Here is a 21,055-nt window from a genome sequence, read left to right as displayed (position 1 = left end):
CAGCGATCCCCCGTCCCCACTCCCCCCAGTTTATGTACTGGGCACAACATCCCATGGTATGGAATACCCCTTTGGCCAGTTTGGGTCAGGTGCCCTGGCTCTGTCTTGTGCCAACTTCTTGTCCCCCTCCAGCTTCCTCACTGGCTGGGGATGAGAAGCTGAAAAATCTTTGACTTAGACTAAACAATACATAGCAACAACTGAGAACATCAGTGTTATCAACATTCTTTGTATACTGAACTCAAAACATAGCACCGTACCGGCTACTAGGAAGACAATTAACTCTATCCCAGCTGAAACCAGGACACATCTCACGATGTTCTCTATAGTTCTTGCTTTAACGTGAAGGGCAAAGAGACAAGATTCCCCCTTGTGACTCCTCTGCGAGCAGCGACACTGTAAATGTTCCCCTTACTGGTTGAGCCCCACCTTAAAAGTCAGGCAGGTCGGGACCCGAGGCAGGAAGGCTGGGGACACCCCAGCGAGGAGGATGTTTGGGGGTCTCATGCCGGTTTTTGGAGCCTTTCCTCCCAGCGGTTCTTTGGGGCATTTCAAGGAATAAGGTAACCAACCTGAAGGTGATCCTTGTGAATGCCAATGGTCTGCGGAAGAGCAGAAGGTTCTCTTCACAGCAGCGTTGGTGCTGAGATGCAGCCTGGCCCAGGAGAAATCAGATCACCTGCTCTTTGCTTGCAGTCCTAGAAGATACTAGGTTAGGGTTACTTCAGTTAAAATTGCTATCAGTTTAATTTATGTTCTGTAAAGACAAAAAATTTTACTAGCTCATCACCTCTGTCCTGGTTAACCAAGACCTGTTATCTCTTCTACAAATCTTTTTAAAACTACTTTATCCTCTCCACACCATTCATCTGTGCCTCCTTCTCACCTGCACTAAACATGCACCTTTCATTCTGCTAATCCGAAATGAAGATCTGTGCCTGTCTTCTCAATGTGCGGGACGCTGAACGGGTTGTTAGTTGAAGTTATTGGCGGGTGAATAATTGATGATTGTGTTTAAGGGTGGAGTGTTATGGAGAGATCTTTGTTCCTTTAGGGACACTAGATTGTCATGGTATTTTCTCATTTTAAAGTATATTGTTTCAAAGAAGGGCAAGACTATCTCAGAAACTGAATCTTGCAGCCCAACTTAAAGTGGCAAAGACCCAAAACCATGACAGTTGTCTTGAGAAGGCTCTGCAGAGCAGAGAGTGAACGACCCCTTGACAGCCGGGTTCTTCACCTGGAGAGTCCTAAGATGTCGCTGCACCTTTTCTGTAACTTCAGTCAGGTACAAGATACTGGTCAGAGGAAATGCTACCAGCCATGTGGAGATGACGTAAAGCTTTGCCTAACTATTGCCATATTTAACTATATGACTCTCATGAAAATAGAATAATATCTTCAAACTAGCTTATGGAAGAACAGCTGTCTTACAGCTGAACTAGAACAAGAGAGATGTTATGCTGACAAGCAAAGGAAAATACTGTCAACAATTTGTGCTAATTCCTGTGCCTGAAGGTGCCCATTCATAACTGACCAGCTCAATACTTGCAATGCTAATGTCTCATCACAACAAATACTCCCTTCTGCAACACCCCAGCAGACACTGTTTGACCTTTGTTGATGTGTCAGCCTCAGTTTTTCTAAATTTTTCTAAGGTGGACCATGGCAGGAAGACACTGGAAACACCCACTGTTCCAGAACACAATGGTCTGCCTTACCAGCCACGCCTCTTACTGCAAACAAACACAGCTGCTTTTTTTTTTTCCCCTTTGGACAATTTTCTCTTCTTCCTTGACCTATAAAACTTGCATTTCTCTCTCCATACATCCCTCTCTCATCAGAAAGGACACAGTGGCTGTGTCCAAACCCAGTCTCCCCCAGTATTGTAATCTCCAACATGTCATCTCCAAGACACTAAAGAAGTGAACCCCCACAAGCTGAGGGAGAAGGCAGGGAAATCCATGCCTCTTATTTCTGCAAAATAAGTGTGAGCTTATAGGTGTAACAGGCGTGAGCTGCTGAACACCCCGTGGGCATGAGCACACCTTTAGGGAACGTGGGTTGCTCAGGTGTCTGCCTGCCACCTCTGAACTGCAGGCATCCTTCGGCACTTTGCAGGGTCAGCCACACCGACGTACTCTGCTGAACCCAGTACTTACGGGGAGCTTTAATCCACCTTGGGCGCCAGAGCCACTTTCTGTACAGTCCAGTGTGCCTTGTGCAATGGCATTGACGGTCCTTGCGTGCTTTAAAGTTCTTGTGAGGGTACATTAGTTCAGACTGAGAGGCACTTCATGATTATCAGAAGCTCTACAAGGATCATGGGACGAGAGTTTCAACCTTCCTGTTTATAGGGAAGTTGTGATGTCATTACAGGTTACAAAAGTTCCCTATAACTAAGAAACACTATGTATCAGTAAGTCCAACCAGTTCAAGTATTTATTGTTTGCTGGAAGTCAGTAATGTAAACTGGATTGAAAGCTGACTTATCAAAGTATGGTTAAGATCTGTGTGTGGTCCTCCTTTCCTCCTTCCCTCCCTACCCAAATAATAATGCAGTGACTTACTCTAAACCCAGCCAGCAGCAGTCCTGCAAACAATTGTGTGATCACATGTGGGAGGGAGACTGAAGTTGTAGTGAAAAAAAACCAAACCCCCTACTACTTCCCAAGATGTGCCAGCAGGAATAGTAGTAATATGTATGATAGGTATGTTTTTCTTCAGGATGAAATCATCGGTATAAATTGACAGGTATAATATGACATATAATAAAAAGTCTCTCCCAATATTTTAGTATTTTGGGAATCCTGGGAACTCTTTTTATTTGAACAGCACAGCCAAGGACCAGCCACTTGAATTTGTACATTATTTCACTTATCTTAGGGTTCAGATCATGTCAAACTTGCCCTGGCCCAAAAGGCATGAGGTTTGGCTGGCAGCTGCTTCCTGTTGACAATGAAAACACCCTGCACATCACCGGCTGAAGCTTCGGAAACACAGGCAAATAGCTGGCTGGAAAACCATAATTTAGCTTTTCCCATATCAGTTTGAGTGAATCTCACCTGTTATTCCTAATAAAAATTCTTTTTATTTACTCTCTTTGCAAAATGAAAGATGACTTTGATGACAAGCAACTGGTGGGGCAGGTTTCCCAGCCACAGCATCAGGCATGCTTGGAATACAGTTGACAAGCTTGTAGTTTCATGTATCGACTCCGCGTGTGAATACTCTTACTATTCTTTGCATTGTTTCTTGGGTGATGTTCCAACTCTAAGAAAAACAGGAGAAATGGTTATTGAACTGTAAAATGTGATTGTCCATTTTCCAGCTTGTTAATATCTCTAACACCTTAAAAACATCCAAGAAATAGTAGCTGCTTCCTAGCTCTGGTCTGTCCATTGTTTTCAAAAATTAGATGGCCTCGTAGGTGAAAACTGCCCTCTCTGAGCAGATTGTGGAAGATGCAGTTCATGTCAGTTTTTTCTGTAAGCAACTGAGTACATAATAGAGAATAACAGTTGGTGTAATAAAATACTTGACAAATATCCATCTATTTATTATTTGTGTGGGAAGGGAAGGAGGACCACACACAGATCTAAAACATACTCTCATAAGTCAACTTTCAATCCAGTTTACATAACTGACATTATTTTTTCTAGCAAACAATAAATACTTGAAATGTTTTGATTTACTGGTATGTAGAGTTTCTTAGAGGAAAGTTTTGTAACTTACAATGATATCACAACTAGCTGTGTTTAGAAGAGTCTTTCACAAAGTCCTTTTACGAAGATTTATGCGTGTAGTGTGAGCTTTAGTGGCATAAGGCTAAGCTCATGCCCACATCTTTGTAAGAGTAAGGCCAAAAATGGTATACTGCTTTTTAGGTAACTTGCCAGGAAAGTACAGCATAATTTCCATTAATTTCCATCAAAACCCCAGGCAGTTTATTTCTTTTAAAATAATGGCTTCACATGAAATTTTAAGAAATAATATTTTAGGTGCACATTTGCTATTTTTTACTTTTCATTTTGAAAGATTATCCTCTTACTTTCATGTTCTGTAGATGCAAATGGTCACTCAACAAACCAAGCATTAGAAAATGTCATTCCATTTATCATTTGTGCTTTAACTTAGGAATTTCACAAAGCCTTCAGCAATTATCCCAACACCCAGTTTCAACCAGAATACACCCAACCTTACTGTATTGCAGGGCAATGGTTCCTAAAGGCCATATATATCATCAGCACACTTGGAAGCCTGAACCAAGAAATGCTGCCAGACGAAGACCTACGTGATCCTGGAAGTCACATGCAGAAAAAGTAAAAAAAAAAAGAGGGACCTGTGATTGTCTTCTCCCACAGACATGAGTTAAAAGATAGATCCTGCAGTATATCCTGAAAGTTGACTGTATTCTCATGGACAGGGAGGGAAATGCATGTCAGGCAGAAGGGGCTATTACAAAAGCATAGACTATAACTGACAAAAATTTCATAGTGCTTGGTGAGTGGGCTAATGTTCCATCACTTGTTTCTCTTAACAAACTGTTACTGGCATCCACACTTTTAAGTGAAAAATAATTACAGAAAGGCACAGAGACATTAATCATTACAATGAAGTCATTAATGCAAAGCAAAATGCATATTTTCCATCTGAAGAAATAACAATTAAGTAAAAACTCACAGCACGTTCACTCTTCTGTGTGTCCTTCAGCTAATTTGCCTCTCAAAAATTTTGCCTTCAGACTTGGAAAACAATTTTAAGAAGTGTTCAGTTATGAGATAACCTATTGACAAAAAGGGCTTTCAATGTTGCTACTGCAGTCTCATGCTTCGCATGCAGTTTTGACCTAAATAAGTTCCCTTTAAGGCAAATAGTATGCCCTTATGCCATTTTCTAGTTACATTTTAACACAGCAAATGGTCCACCTTGTCCTCTAGTTAATTCATGAACTCAATATAAAACACAAACAAATCAGCTGCAATACGCTATGGCTTCTGCTGTTAGCACAGACAGTGGAGGTATACCAACAATAAATTCTATTTATGACTGATTTTCCAAGACAAAGTACAGCTACAATGTCATTGTAATTGCAGAAAGCCTTGTGGCAGGCGTTTTCTGGAGGAACACACGCCATGCCATAAAGCTTGTAACCTGCACGTAACAAAGCTTTTCATTCAGCATCAGCTTGAGAAGGGCTGTTACTTTCACTGCATCGCTCGTTATGCAAAAGCCGCCGTCACAGCAGCCCGGCCTGCCATGGGATAGCAACCTGCAACTCTCAGATCTCACACGCAAAGACAGAGAAAGACGCAGCTGGCTGGCTCCTATTCCCCAGCAGCCAGAGCTGCATCTCCCTCACCCGCAGCAGCGTGCCATGGCCTCTCTACCCCTTCGTCACCTCTCACAAGGTCGGGTTTGTCCGGAGCTGGGCTGCTGCGCCTGGCGCAGGGTGGTGGAGCGGAGCAGGCGGCAGGGACAGGCTGGGTCCACAGCTCGGAGACGTGCCAGTGGCAGGGACAGGCTGGGTCCACAGCTCGGAGACGTGCCAGCCGCAGCCTGGCTGCGCAGCCGCTGCACCATCATGTGGGAACCTGCTTTCCCTTCTCCCACCCCTCCAAGCTCGTGGCACATACTTGGGATATCGCTTTCAGAGAAAAGAAACGGGAGAGACCTGAGTGGTGTTAGTTCGGATCGGGCGTTGTTTCCCGGCAGCACAGGAGAAGGTCGTCTGGTTTTCTGGTAGAGCCCTGCTATAGCAGGGACAGCCTCTGACTGTCAGAGCCCCTGAAGCCACAAACGGGAGACTGCACAGGAAAAATAACATGGAGCACAGCTGGACTCTCAATGTCACCGCTAGCCCAAACATCGCCAGCCAGTTCATGGTCAGCAGTCAGCAAGCAGGGGAAGGTACCACCGCGGTAATTTATTGCCCCCCTCTCATGTAGAAGGCAGAGCTGCAGAGCTGAACACAAGAGTTCCCAATAGATTAGACAGCTTGACCCGGGCCACAACAAAGACAGAGCACGAGATGGTTTATGGCATGTCCCCAGGAGCTGCTCTTCCCTTGGAGCCTCTTGCAGCGTAGAGCAAGATGCTCTTCCCAGACTCCTCTTCAAGCTTTGTTTCCTGCTTGCAGACTTCAGGAGGGAACAGGGCTGGCTGACCACCTCCTCACCGAGTACTGGTGCCTTGCTTCCTCACTCACTGGCTTTCGCTGGTGCCACAGCAGCTTCACCAAAGTTATTCTTCATTTACAGCAGTGTGAGAAAAGAAATGGCTTCTATTCTTTGCGACTCAACATGCTTAAAGTCCTTTATAGATTTGCTGTTGAGGTATCTAAAGCCAGAAATTAAAATAAGAATAGGATCAGGCTTAAAATAAAGGCTAGTCTGTACATATGTACATTTTATGTTATTGAGCCAACATAATGTCGATCATTACATAAAATCTTATATTTTTAGTTATGTGTATTCTCATTGCCAGTCTAAATATTCAGACTAAATATTGTTAGAATACTATTTGCTTTGCCATTTATATATGTTCTTCATTTTTTCCCCCAGTGTGAGAATTCCAGGCAGTTGACAGCTGAGATACTGTTATTCAATATAGAGATTAGATATTAAATCTCATCATGGTGGAGAAGGAAGGTCCGTGTAAGGAAGACAAATTACAGTTTTGTGACTGAGAAGCGTATCTCAGTGAGACTCAGAAAAATCTGGTATTGCTCTTACCCTTGCTACATTTGCCATGCAAACCTGCAGACATTTTTTGTTAGTAGTACAAAGGAAAGATTTTCTTAACTTACAGCAGTCTTGTGAGATACAGGCAATCCTCGTGAGATACAGGCAATTGCTGGGCATTCAGATGCTCTGAAAGAGTGACGGAGAGCAGACAAACTCAGCGTAGGTCTAGCAATCAGGAGATTATTCCTGACTGACTTTGGAACAACTTCAGGTGTGATGACAGTGACTAATAGGAAATAAGTTGGTGAAATGCAGGATTTGATTACATGGTTCAGAAGTTATTTCAGTTTTCTGTGCAGACAACCAGGCTCCACAACACAGTTAAGTTCAGAGATCCCATGCAGGAGCCAGACCCACTAGCTTGCAAATCCAAGTGGTACAGCTGCCCATGCCTAAGCTGGCAGGCTCAGGGGAAGGCTAATGGCTCAGTTACCCTCCTGGAGTCCAAACTACCCTCTGTGACCGGCACTGGGCTGGGCTGCGGTGACATACCAGCTCTTTGGTGCTACCTACAGGATTTCCAGTGTCGCTCAGCGGAGCGTCATGTAGATGTGCACCAGGAGTAGTTTGCACATGGGACAAGCTTCCCATGGAGAAGCATGGGAACGCAACACCTACAAGGAGAGCTCTAGATGGAAGAATGATCAGTGGCACAGTAAAAAGGAGGGATCAGGCTTTAGAAGCATCTTTCAAATAAAAGATATAAAGAGCATCTCCCAGGCTGCCCCTGCCCTAGTTCATCTCCTTCCTTTGAGTGATCCCACTCTTCCCTGCCCTGGCTGTGGGTGACCTGGGACCTTTCCTATCATCCCTCTCTCATCCTCCTTGCCAGTGGCTTACCACTGTGTTCCCTATCTTCCCTTGCTGGACCTCCCCCCACGAGGTACCTTCCCTCCTCTTCCCACTCTTTGCAAGTGCTAGAGGGCTCTCTTCACTCCACTTCTATCAGAGGATACAGCCCCTTAGATTAGAAAATGCTGCTTCTGTGCCCAAGTGCATCATTTGGAATCGATGGCTGATGCCACCTTTGAATATTCAGCTCTAAATTGCAGCAAATTTGTAACACTGGAGATCAGCTGGGGCAGGAAAGAAAGGAAAGAAGGAAAGAAAGAACAAAAGAAAGACAGAAGGAAAAGAGAGGGAAAAGAAAGAAAGACAGAGGTCCGTCTGAAAGGACGTCTATGCAGAGAGGTGCAGGCAGAGTTTAAGCTCTCTGCCTTTCCCCCAGGTTAGCTGGACACGAGGTAGTTGAGAGCAGAAGCTGCCGCGGTGCACTGGTCCAACCGTTCTGCTGTCTGGGTCAGCTCTGAGCACAGCACTGAAGAGCTCGTGTCTGCCTGCACGGATCCGCCTGGACGTATCCTGCGTCTCCCCTTGTCACGCAGAGCTGCAGAACTAAGTGGTAGATGCAGCCTTTCCTGTTTACTCCTCTGGGTGTGGTACATCAACCGCTCCTGGCCCTAATATTAGAAAAACAGTTAGAGTTGGGCCACAGGATGTGTAGCTACTCTCTTGTGCTTGGTCAGTTAGGTGTTTTACAAATATTTCCTACAACACTCCAATTCTGCTCATAACCGATATTGCAATCCCCTGTGTTCGGGTGCAAGAACACTGCAGTGAAACTCAGCATTAGTCTGTCCTAAAAAAACACAGCTAGAGACAAAAGGTTTTACAAAAGATTTGCCTTTCAAAATTAAAACTCCTAGGGATGTCTGGCGGGTTTGCTTTGACGTATGAACCGATGAAACCGCATCCATGTCTTGTAGCCTTGTGGAAGCAGTAAAGGGGTCTGATGAAGCCACAGAAGAACCATTTTGAAGTAGGATGGCTCAAAAGCGAAGCCCTTGCTACTAGAATCCCTGGGTTCGTAGTGAATACGTACCCTCTTATTTTAGCAAGCGGACAAGCATTTTTGAACAGTTGTATTTCCGAACACTGTTTTACTTTCCACATAATTTGATTAATATACATTTGGCAAGTCTTGCCTTCTCTAAAACTATGGATAGTTTAAGGGAGGAACATTTCCAGTGTATTGGTTATAATTTAATGAGTGTACTTACTTGCAGTGTAATTGATTTGAAGAAGTAAGAATGGCTCAGAGACATCATGGGGGGGGGGGTGTTCTTCTTTTTTGGTTGCTAATTTGGGAGTTTTTTTGGTCATTCAAGGTAAACAAGATACATTTTTATTAAGTCTATATCTTAATACAGTTACAGAAGAGTGTATTCATGCTATCAATGTCATATTTATTAACTTGCAATATTGGGATAAAACAATATGAAAAAGCTCATAAAGTATGAAGATCTACAGTCAAAACCAGAGAGTATGGCTATACTGAGTTTTGGGGGGAATTTTACTATGCTTTGTAGCATAACTGACTCTTTCTCGTGCTAACTCTTGCTACATAAACAGTCAGGCAATCCCATACCCTGAGGGCCAGATCTCTTTGTACTTGCTTACCTTCAAAATCCATGAAAGAACACTGAATTTACACAGGGCTACTCACAGTTGCAAAGTTAAGCATGTGCAGGATAGCAGCCGAAAAATTTACTGTAAGATAGATAGCACTGTAAAGATTTGCAATAAATGAGCATGCCAGATGAGGCCTGATCTCAAACATTAAAATATAATTTTCTATTTTAGTCAATTGTCATTGAAGCTATAATGGAAGAGTGCATCCTAAGCAGGCATCTAAAGGAAAAGGCATCATTCTAAAAAGTCAAGCAACTTTTCCAGTTATAAGAAATGCCATGGAAAGAAAGTTAAATACAAAGAAAAGAGAAAGCTAAAAAGAATAGCTAAGCAGAATAACTGGTTATGAGTTTTGCAAAATCCTTCAAGATTTAAAAAATATGTAGGAATTTTAAAAATATTTAGGAATTTATCAGCTTTCAGAAAAATATATTTCTTCTAAGTTATCCATATTAAAAACATTTCAGTAAGGGGAGAAAAGATGCTGGTATTGCATGGTAATATTGTAGATGCTTGAAATTTGCAGTACAAAACCAGTATCTCCGGGACATTCAGAGAACAGATGTTCAGAGGCAGTCAGCTGCTTGGAGTACTTACAAATCAAAACCGTATCAGAAATGTTATAGCTGCTGATGCTCACAAGAAAGACAGATTCTCTTTTGTGGATTTTTTTAATGTCAGCTCTAGTAATCCTTGATGATCCTATAGATTCAGAAAAATCCTAATATCCTGAGAAAACTCAGAAGAGATATGCAAATGGGAAGTAATTTAGTTATCAGCATTCCTAATTAAAAAAAAAAAAAAGAATTGTGAGGAGCAGAGTTTCTGAAGTGTGGTTTCCCCACATTTCTCTGTTGTCTGGATACCAGGGTGCCCACAAGGGATTGAAGGAACATCACAGACTCTCTGGCCCCAGTGAGAGCACTATTTTGGTCTGTCTCTACCTGCACAAGACTGGCAGAAAGCCTTAGTCAAAAGAGTTCTTCTCTCTTGAAGACTTTAAGGCATTGGCGTTACCTTTTACTTGGTGCGGCCACTCAAGGCAGTGCACAGCGATTTCATAACATCATCACTGAAATATTTTTTTCTTCCTTGGTAGATCCACTGTTTTTTTCTTGCTTTCTCCAGTCCAATGATTACTGATGGACAAGAATCAGCCTGGTCATCCCTCTGTCTTTTCCTGGAGTTCTGTCCTACAAGCTGGGCAGATGGGTATTGCTCAAATTCAAGAAGCACTTGCTTGTAGCTTCTCCTGATCATCTGTGAAATTTAGCATCGTATATAACAGGGAGAAAAAGCACTATAGCTGCCATAGCAGCTATTAGCCAAATCCTATGTTAGCAGTTAAATTAAAGCTGAGAAAAATCTTCATGCTCAGGAGGAAGAAATTAGCATCCAGTAGGCAAGGCAGCTATATTAAACCAGATACCCATCTCAGCAGCACCAGAATTAATTAGGAGTAATTGCAATCTACTTCTGCACCGAAGAGAGTAATTTTTTTTATGATTATGTATTTTCTTATCTTTATGTTTCAGCCTTTAAGATTATGATCACATTTTTAAATGTTACTTTGGTTTGATAACTGCAGATGGTATCTGAGGATAGACGCCATTGTATTAGGACTGTTCTAGATAAAACATCCTACACAAAAATAAATATTGAGATTAAAAAATAAAGTGCCCCCAAATTAGGAAATGTCGCAAGTAAGATAGCCTACACAATGTTATTTCTGTTCTGTTATGGGCACAAAGGCTGAAAAATGAAAGGTAAAAATGAATCCTTTAATATTCAGCTATATTTGCTAAAGTGATGGAATGTAGCAGATCATCTGCTATTTGGTAGATGCAACCTTACTCTGTAAAAATATGCACAGGCACAGAGGTGCACTTTCTTTATGATTAAATGATTATGAGAAAATACTTACCAATAAGATTGTAAAGAAGAAGAGGTGAAAGTATAAATCATGGTAACTTGTCTTTTAAACCAGCACACTCTCCACAAGGTCGAAGGATGTAGTTGGTGAAATAAAGGGCAAAAGCTTGCAGTGAGCCTGCTCTCACAAACCTCCAGAGTGCTACAGTAAGTTCAGCAAGCTGCTTATCTGTAGTCTGGTCTGACTTCAAAGGGCTTGGAGATTTTTTAACCATATTTCTAAATGTAGCTTACTTGTACTTCCACAATACTAAAATACCAGCAAGAAAAAAATAATTTTTTATTTTGCAATGCTTTTGCACATTTGTGCAAATTTAAATAACTGTGTAGCCAGTGAAGTACAAATAAGGCCCCCAGTTGCTGCAGTGAACTCTGCTCTGTAACTGAATCACTGTACACAGGTCTCGGCTCTGAAATTAGATGAAATGCAAAAACTGTTGTGCTCATGTATAGCTGTGCTGACTATATTGGTTTCCTTGTGAGTAAAGATACATATCAACATACTGCGCTAATGACAGGGCTGGTCTGTAATGAAATACCTCACAGTAAAGAACAGTTTTATGTTAAAGAAAGGGGAATATAGAAGGGAAAAAAGCTCAGCTGCTCCATTTTTCCAGTACTGCTCAAGACATTAATTACAGAAAATGAGGCACCTAAAAATATCTGAATATTGATTTCCTCACAGTGCTGACGTTATCAGTTATGCTTGTTTCTCTCCAGTGTATCTGTTTGCCCAGTTCTGTTGGTCTTTTACTTCTGCCGCTTGACAGCAGAAGCGGAGGATGTTACTGTCTCAGTGTTAGTTGGTAAACGGATGCTTTTCAAAGCAACAGCTGCACTTCCACAAAAAATTTTAATTTTCTTTTACAATTTTACAATGAGATAAAGCAGCTGGAATGCTTTGGAGATAAAGGAGCTCATGAATAATTCACCTGACACCTTTATACTGAAGTATAGCTGTCTTCATTAAATAAAATTGCCTCCTGTCAAGGGCATTGAGAGGGTTTGGGGAGGAAGGCAAAGTTGTTTCCACTTGAGACCTCAGATAATGACAAGGTGGAAACTGATGTTGGTATCGTTTTGCAACTTTCTGTTTATCATTACCCTTTAGATCATTTCAATTCAAAAATCACTTGAGTTCAATACTCTGGAAAGTAACGCAAAGGAAGAAGACTTCAGCAGGTATGTAGGTTACAAATGCTTATGGCCAGCAAAAAAGAACAGATTATGCATATTTACACAGATGGCTAATATCCCGTACTGCAGCATATGAGGTATTTTACCCATTTTTTAGTATGAGGTGGTGCTGGACACCCTCCCGAGTGTACTGAGGGGCGGCTGGGGAGCCCCGGCCGGTGGCCTGGGGTCCGTTCCAACCCCGAGGGGCTGCAGCTCCTGAGCCGTGGGCTGTGAGCACCGGCCTGAGCTGGGTTTTGTTCCGATCCAGCCAGATCCTTGGCATTCTTGTTCCCCTCCGCCCCAAGGCAGAGCATAAACTGAAGGCACTCATCCTCCTTGCTGTCTCACTGGCAGCATTACCAGAGATGCCACTTGGGATAATTGCCGGAGAGCAGGAGTGCCAAGCTGGCTCTGGCTCACACAGGGCTGGGATGGAAGGCGCAGGGTCTTTCTCTGGAGGTGGAAGAAGGCTGCGGGGATCTGAAGTGAGGTAAGAGCCTGCTGCTCTCCTCCAAAATACCTACCTGTTCGGACCCAGAAACATGTTTCAGCTCTCAGGCAAGGCCCTAAAGCTCATAAAGCACAGAAATGTTACTGCTGGCAGGTGTAAGGGAGCAGGCAAATGTCTTAATCAGGTAGCAAATGACGTATTTAATAAATTGCACAGACAGAAAAGCTGGGACAGGGTCTACAGCAAAGAATTGGCCTGAATTGCCAGCAGGAGAGGCACAGCCCTTCAGTCAGGGTCTGCCAAGAGGGAGATGTATGGAGGAAGCCATATCAAGGTAATCATGAAGAAACAAAAAAGTCTGGGGGAGCTGGCTGAGAAGTAACAGTGAGCTACCTCCTTCCAACCAGGGAAGCTGCAAATGAGTCTGAAGTAAAACAGTGTGAGAATCTGCAGGCTAGTTCTTCAGAGGAACTCCATGTGTGGACAACGACTACTGCACAATTATGAATGCCTTGCTAATGCATTGCTCACCAGCAAAGTTGCATATACTAATGCAGAAAAAGGCACTCTTATTCCACACACTGTTTCAGAATAATCCTGTGTCAATAGAGTCACCTGGGGAGAGGATACAAAATCCTCATTAACAAACAGTTTCTGTTTGCCAGTCAACTCTGATGAATGCATAGAGAGCTTGACCACTTTAAGTACTGAGTAAAACAGAGCATATGTCCATATCGCAATCAGTACGTGACTGCAGCTTGCAGGGACAGTCTGGAGTGAATTCCTGGGCAGATGATCTGGAGAAAGATGTTGCAGCAGCTCGGTGTGGCCAGCTACAAATGTTTATCTGGATTCTTAAATGGGCTTTGCAGCCTCTAGTTACCTATGTGGCAACACCTATAGTCTCTCTAGCTAGCCTCAAGCTAGCTTCACTGTATCTACTTAAGGGACTTTGTTATTCAGGGTTTTTGCCATGAGCTATGTGACCTGACCATGCTCCCACAACTGGTGAACAAAGGGTGAATACTGTGACTATAGCACCACTAAATATCTCCCACTAAGTATTTTTTCCCATTTCCACCCCTGATGGTGTGTACTTGTGCATATTCCAAATAACTGCAGCCTTCTAGACCAAGCTACTGTATTGAAAAGACAATTCTACTATCTACCCCAGCTAGATACAAGGGGCATAGCTGTTCACACTGGGCAGCTTTTGGCCAGCTTTAATGATACCTCTTCTACTTGCAGACACTTTTTGATGACAGTGCATCACTGCTATTTTGAGTCAGCTTGAGTTTGGTGCACGTAAAGAATTTTGCTCACAGTGATTGAGCTGCAGCGCTGTTAGCAGCTTTAGCCTGGACAGTGCTGCCAGCAGAAACCTCAGGAGCAAGGATAACTGACATGATACCAAGAGCAATGCAAAGCTGTTGACAAATACAGCTCTTAGTACCACTGGCTGCACTAAGGATGGAAAACTTCCTGCAGCTTCCTTGGTACTAGCATGAATGCAAAGTCATTCTCTGGGTTTTCAGATTGTCTGGTTGAAGCTAAGAACGCTATGGGAGGCTGCTGGGTGATGCTGTCTGGCAATGTTCCCACACTAAAAATACAGGGGAATATAACTGCTATTTTTGGGGGCACAGTTTTCCTTCCATTCTCCATGGATTTTATGCTGTGCCTATATAGTGCTGAATGGGAAGTATAGCACCTCTTTTTTCACTGAATCTCAAAACTTCTTTGGTCTGGTGTCTTTTTGTTGGTGAATGTTTTTGCTCCTAGCTACATTTCTGTGAAGGTGTTTCATGGCCTTAGCATGCTATCAATTTATTAAATCCTATTAAATTCCAGTTCCAGAACTCCACAGCACTTGCTGGTGTAAAGCTTAGTTAGATAGGTCTTCATCCAGCTGCAGGCACAGATATACTCTGAGTACTTCTAGCCTTCACTTTCCCCTAAGAAAATCAGTTTGCACATGCTGTGACCCCTATGTGTATTTCAGCATTACTCTATGCAATAAACCAAACCTTAGTTGCTACGCAGCATATTTACTAACATTTGTAAGGAATCTCCTCTTCTTTTTCTTTTCTCTTAGCTCAGCAGCAACAACTGTGCCAGAAGGGATTTGGGTTTTTTATCTCTTTCTTTAACACAAATTCTCTCTGCTAGTTAGAATTTCTGGAGTGATCAAACATGACCCTGTTAGCAGGGGTCTGGTCCAAGACTTCCATTGGAAGTCAGTGCCTTATGCAGAAAGATCACCTAGTAGGCATTATCAAGGTCCTGCTGCATTCTAAACACAAAGAAATGAGAATCCTGAATAGTACTGCGCCTTCCTGTACAGCACCAACTCTCAAACCAACTTGCTGCCCAGCACTTGCAAGACTTCAGTGGCAGCAGCTGACTGCTTGCTTTCCTCTGAGACAGTAGCTACTATGGCACTTGTTCAGGCTTCCTGCAAGCTGCTGTTATCCCAGAAAAACAAAAGGGGCAAGCTGATGTCTGAAAAAAAATGGCATCATGGCATATTGCCACATGGCTGCCCTACCCCAATTGCAAAAGGTCTTTACACAGACTTAATCTTGTATTGTTATGTGAACAATACACTTAGTGCCATTATCAGTTGCTTAGAAAAATACTACTCAAGTATTGTAACATGTAGTTTAGTATTCTTTTATCCCTTCTTAGGAGCAGGGTTCTGTGCTTTTAATTTTAGCACGACTTTTTTTTTCCTTGCTATTAAGTGCCTATGTTGCTACTTATTTATATCAAATTACAAAGGCTTTGTTGAATAAATGTGCCTGGGATTTCTAGTGACAGGTGGTGAAATTTATTGTCCTTAATTCTTGTACGAGTTCAGTCCCAATGAAACTGGGATTCTTCTGTGACCACCCTCTCCGACCACCATCTCATACATATATATGCCCTAAGACACAGCACTACAGGAGAGGCTGTGGGTCGCTGTACCAGTCTAAGTAAAGGCTGAGGGAAGAACCAGGTTTCACCTCTCTGAGGCCCTCTTTTTCCCTGTGGTTGATTGTGAGAATGTGCTACTTTACCCCTTAACAACTTGTGGTAAGTTCTTCCTTTCCCTCTCCCTGAGCGTATGGAGACAAAGGAATGTTTCCACATTTCTGCCCACCACCTCATATCTTTGTGTTCCACACGTTACCAGAATATTTCTCTTCTGAACTCTTCTGTAGGATCTGAAAATGTGCTAGGCCTTAATAAAACACATACAAGATCACCAGTATACTGCCCCTAGATAATTCCATTGTGGAGCCAAGTAAGTGGGGAGGAGAGACTGATGAATGACTCTATGGCCACACATGGGAAAGAGGGAAAAGTGTTTCCAAATGTTCTGTTAAAACCTGTAACGTATTTTTTTAAAATTCTCACATTTCAAGTCAAAATCCCCTGAGACAGAATTTCTGACCTTCACTACCGTTAACTGTTTGTTTCCGTATGTGCCACTGCCAAAATGCTGAGTAGGCATTTGAGATTTAACTTCAATACGCCATTTTAGCTTACAAGATGCTTACTGGGAATCTAGACCCTTTGTCCTGAAATAGGTGCAATTTCACTGCAAATACTAAGCAAAGCATATAATGCTACCTGAGCAAATGCCACTGAGGCATTACAGATGATAAGGTATCAGCATACTTAAGAAATATAAGCAAAGAGCACTTGAAAGTTGATCAAAAAGCTGTATTCCTTTCAATAAAAAATATAAAAGAAACAAGATAATTTATGTCTACAGAGGCCAGTAGTATCATGCAATAGGAGTGGCTCTATAGAGTAAAGCAATTAAGTTTGAGGACCTTGACTCTATGCTAAATATATTTGTGTTTTGTTTTTTTTAAATTAGTTTAGATTATCTCTTTTCTGGTTCTGTATGTCTGACCCCCTCATTGGCAGATGGAACATATTTCTGATTTAGTTTCACTCAGAAAGAATCCAGTTCATGTGCTCTGTGACCAGTCTGCGGTGTAAACCAATGTGCACTAAGTGAGGACAATCAGAAGGTTTGCTTCAAAAGTTCACTCCTGGTCCAAACTAAAATGTTAATGTTAACCCTGGAAGACTTACAATCAGGGTTCTGAAGCAACTCTTTTGGGAGGTAAGCCAAATTAAAAAACAAAAACAAAACCAAAAACTTTATCTGAAAAGTTATCTATCCCTTTTTTTCCTACTTGCTTGTTTCACCTGGGCACAGCTCTCCTACAAGCATTCACAAAGCCACTTTGTGTCTCTTTCAAATTCTCTTTCTCCGTTGTCTCTGCTACCAGGGAGGTTGCAACCATGAGAACTGCTTATTTTGCTCACCAATAATTGTCACCTTGCGCAGTCCCATTTTCCTGTATCCAACTGTCTTATTCTCAAAATCTAAGAGTAAGACGGATCTTCGGGTCAATAACTGATGTCTTCCTATGGTGTCTGTAGAGTGCTGACAGAATCAGGAGGGGATCCGTGACTGTGATATGCAGATGTAATGATAACACATAACTAATAACAAAGCCATCCTGGCATCCAACGTACTGCATCTGCGTCACTCTTACAAAAAAGAAACCAGGTTATTCACACCTTCCTTAACTTCCCATGTGCAATGTTTTTTTGAAGTGAGAGATAGCCAAAAATGACTTCTCGCACAGAAATACGTTATCATGTGGTCTGTACTTGTCTCCCTAAGCTTCAGCAAAACCCAGGTCCTTCTTAAGAAAGAGGGCAGAGGTGTTATGTTAACAGTTGCCACTGCTCTACTGTTCCCCCAATGTACCTCACAGCAGAGACTAAAGGAGAAACACAAAACAATAAAGCCAAATGTTAGCATTCTGGGCATGTGGCTAGAAACTTGAGCTAGGATTAGCAGTCAGCAGTTCTGATTCCCTAAATTACTTTGGCCAAGTTGCTTAGGCCCTGTTTGCATTAGATTTCCAGCTGTATGGAGAAATAGTTCCAATGTGAAAGCTTAGGTTTTTCTAAAGCCCCTAGTGTTAGGGATTTCCTCAGTTGATGGATGCTCAGTCTCAGACACCTTTTAAAGAGGCTCTCTGCAGTATCTCAAATCACAAGATGCTTTTAAAATTCGGAGTTTACTTAATTTGATCCAGTTGTGCTGTCTCTCAGCAAAGCAGAAATTTTGTTAAAACCTCTTTCCTTTAAAAAAAACTCTTTGAAGAGTATTTTAAATGCATGTCAAATAAGGTCTCAGTGGTGTCCCATGACACTGTGAGTCCCTGTACTCATATTTAGCTCAGTTGCCTCTCACTGAAGTCCTAGTTATATATGCCATTTATACCAGTAACTAAGTAGAAATTTTAAAGCTTTCCTCCCATGCCAGCAAATGAAAGCACACGTGAATGGAGTTTTCACCTTCTTTCTCAGTTTCCTCATCTGCAGAAGACAGACAAGTGGCAGAGAGTCGTGGTTTCGGCTGGGATAGAGTTAATTTCCTTTCTAGTAGCTGGTACAGTGCGATATTTTGGATTTAGTATGAGGATAATGTTGATAACAGACTGATGTTTTCAGTTGTTGCTAAGTAGTGTTTATATGAAGTCAAGGATTTTTCAGCTTCTCATGCCCAGCCAGTAAGAAGGCTGGAGGGACACAAGAAGTTGGGAGGGAACACAACCAGGGCAGCTGACCCAAACTGGCCAAATGGATATTCCATACCATGTAACGTCATGCCCAGTATAAAATCTGGGGGGAGCTGGCTTGGCAGGGATTGCTGCTTGGGAACTAACTGGGCATCGGCCAGCAAGTGGTGAGCAATTGCATTGTGTATCACTTCTTTTGTATATTCCAATTCTTTTATTATTATTATTGTTGTCATATTATTATCATCATCACCATCATTATCGTTACTATTTTCTTCCTTTCTGTACTATTAAACTGTTCTTAACTCAACCCAGGAGTTTTACTTTTCCCACTGATTCTCTCCCTCATCCCACTGGGGCGGGGGGGAGTGAGCAAGCGGCTGCGTGGTACCTAGTTGCTGGCTGGGGTTAAACCATGACACTACTACTAGCTGGCTGTTGAGGGAATTGAACACTCCAGACACAGCAGCAAACTAGCATTAAAGTGCTAACACTATTGACTTGCATGGCCTATGGTGCAACCTCACAATTGGTGCAAACTAATCTGAAACCAGAGCCTGAATGGAGCTGTCCCTGCTCTTGCCCTTGACCATGTGCTCCCCTGCATGCCAGGTTTAAGACCAGGAAGACACGCAGTGAGGATGCTCAGCATGATCATCTGGCTGAAAATCAACTCTGCTAAAAAAAATAAATTAACTAAACTGGGGACCTGACTCAGCTCCCCACTGACCACATGAATGTTAGCACTGACACAAGGGCAGGGGCAGAAGAGTGGCTAGCAAGAGGGGAGACCAGGTCTGCTGCTTTTAGCATTATTATGGTCTTAGACTGGCTTAAGCTGTTCATAAAAACATACTCTGAAACGTTTTGCAAAATGGCATTAACAGCATGATGAACTTTGAACTGGCCCACAGGGAATAAAAGACAGACTGCTAATTGCAGAACATGTTCAAGTCCAGTTCTGACATGACAGGGCAGTGCCACTATCTTTCTTTTCTCCCATTTCTGAACATGTGGCTATGTTGCTTTAGCTGCAGACACTACTGGGAGTAACTGGGAGTAAACAGCAGCAAACTTTATTTGCCGGATACTCCTAAGATGCTTGGGTACCCGTCAGTTTTAGAACCGACCGCAGAAATGTAAACAGGCGCCAACCTGGTCTCAGCAGATCTTCTATCTGCCTGTTCCTTCTTCCCTTGTATGATGTCCCTAACACACTGTGAATCCATAGTTAAATCTGGCCCCAGCCTCTGCTTCCCAAAGTAAAAAGCTGTACAGCCATCTGACATAACACCTATCCATTACTACATACTCTGTGCAGTACTGTGGTTCTCAGTATTCAAAACACTTGGAAAGAAGACAGCATGTAAAATTCAAGATCTCTAGAGCTTTTGAAGACTGCACCTGAGGGTGTTCTGCCATAATGACTGAGTAAATCAAACAGAACAAACAAAAATCTTCATTACCACAGAAACTGATCAGTGAGCTAAAACAGCTTTGCATGGTTCCTCTCTCAGTGGATTTACCTCTGAGATATCAAGAACCTTGAAGATAATGCTGTTATTAATTGCTTCAAGTCTCAAAAGAGTAAGAGTGAAGAACAAAGAAAGAAACCATATGGTGACCTCAGAGAAGTCTCTGAAAAAGAAGGCCAGGCAGCTCAGGTGGGGAGACATTCCCAAAGACTAGAAGGCAAGAGCAGAGATCAATTTCCTTCACTGAATACTTGCAGAGGCTTTTAAGCCCTAGAGTGGAAGATGAAGAGGAAACGGATTATAATAAACATCTCCCTTTCACCTTCTTTGGCACGGAAGGCTTAGACTTTCCTGTGCTTGACGATGCTTCAGCACATCATTGAGAGCAGCAGTTTGCCTTGACTCCTTTCCATATAACTGAAACCAGCAGCTTCTGGGTTATAGTCTCCTCTGATTCCCGTGACCCAGACACAGGCTTGGAACTACCCTATTCCTGCTGCCCAAGTTCCTCCAAGATCACCAGGAGGGAGGCCAGGGCAACAAGCAACGAGGAACTCCACTGAGCCAAATGCTGGAAGCTCCAGAAGTCAGATGTCTCCTTCCATTTTATTGAAAATCTCCCTGTTGGCACTCGTTTAAGCATTTATACTTTTAGGAAAATAGATTGTTTATTGTACAAATTTGCACGTCTGTTACTTCTATCAAAAAGCTGAAGTATTTTCCGCTGAGCAAAATATTCTCTACCATTTCTTTTAATATCCCTACCGGTCTGCAGACTCCACATATGGGCAATAATCTGTCCAGGCCAGTAAGGCTGCAGAACTGCGGCAGACTATACAATGAAAGCACATCTGACATCTGCTTGGAAATGTATAGCATGCAAACCAGCACATACTGCAGCACTGTTTCATAGGATGATCTGTTAAAAACTAGTCATATATTCCCCTGCTCCTCAGTAATTCCACCAGTTCCATTACTCTGTGCAAAATTAATAGAAGTGTACCAAGCGAGTTATGTAAATGTTGATATCTATGTCTCAAATAATTTACCTGCCATTCTATATGGAATTATTAAAAAAATGCACAGAAAATGCTAAGCAAATGCCACAGAGCACGGCAATAGCCCAGCAAGCCTCGGTGTTGAGGGAATGCTGCCGTGTCCATGGCAAGCAACAAAAAAGTGTTCAGCAGGGTTGGATTTATT

Source organism: Buteo buteo, chromosome 25, assembly GCF_964188355.1.
Source record: "Buteo buteo chromosome 25, bButBut1.hap1.1, whole genome shotgun sequence".
Lineage (NCBI taxonomy): Eukaryota > Metazoa > Chordata > Aves > Accipitriformes > Accipitridae > Buteo > Buteo buteo.
The sequence above is the reverse complement of the archived record's forward strand: the minus strand, read 5'-3'. Positions refer to the sequence as shown.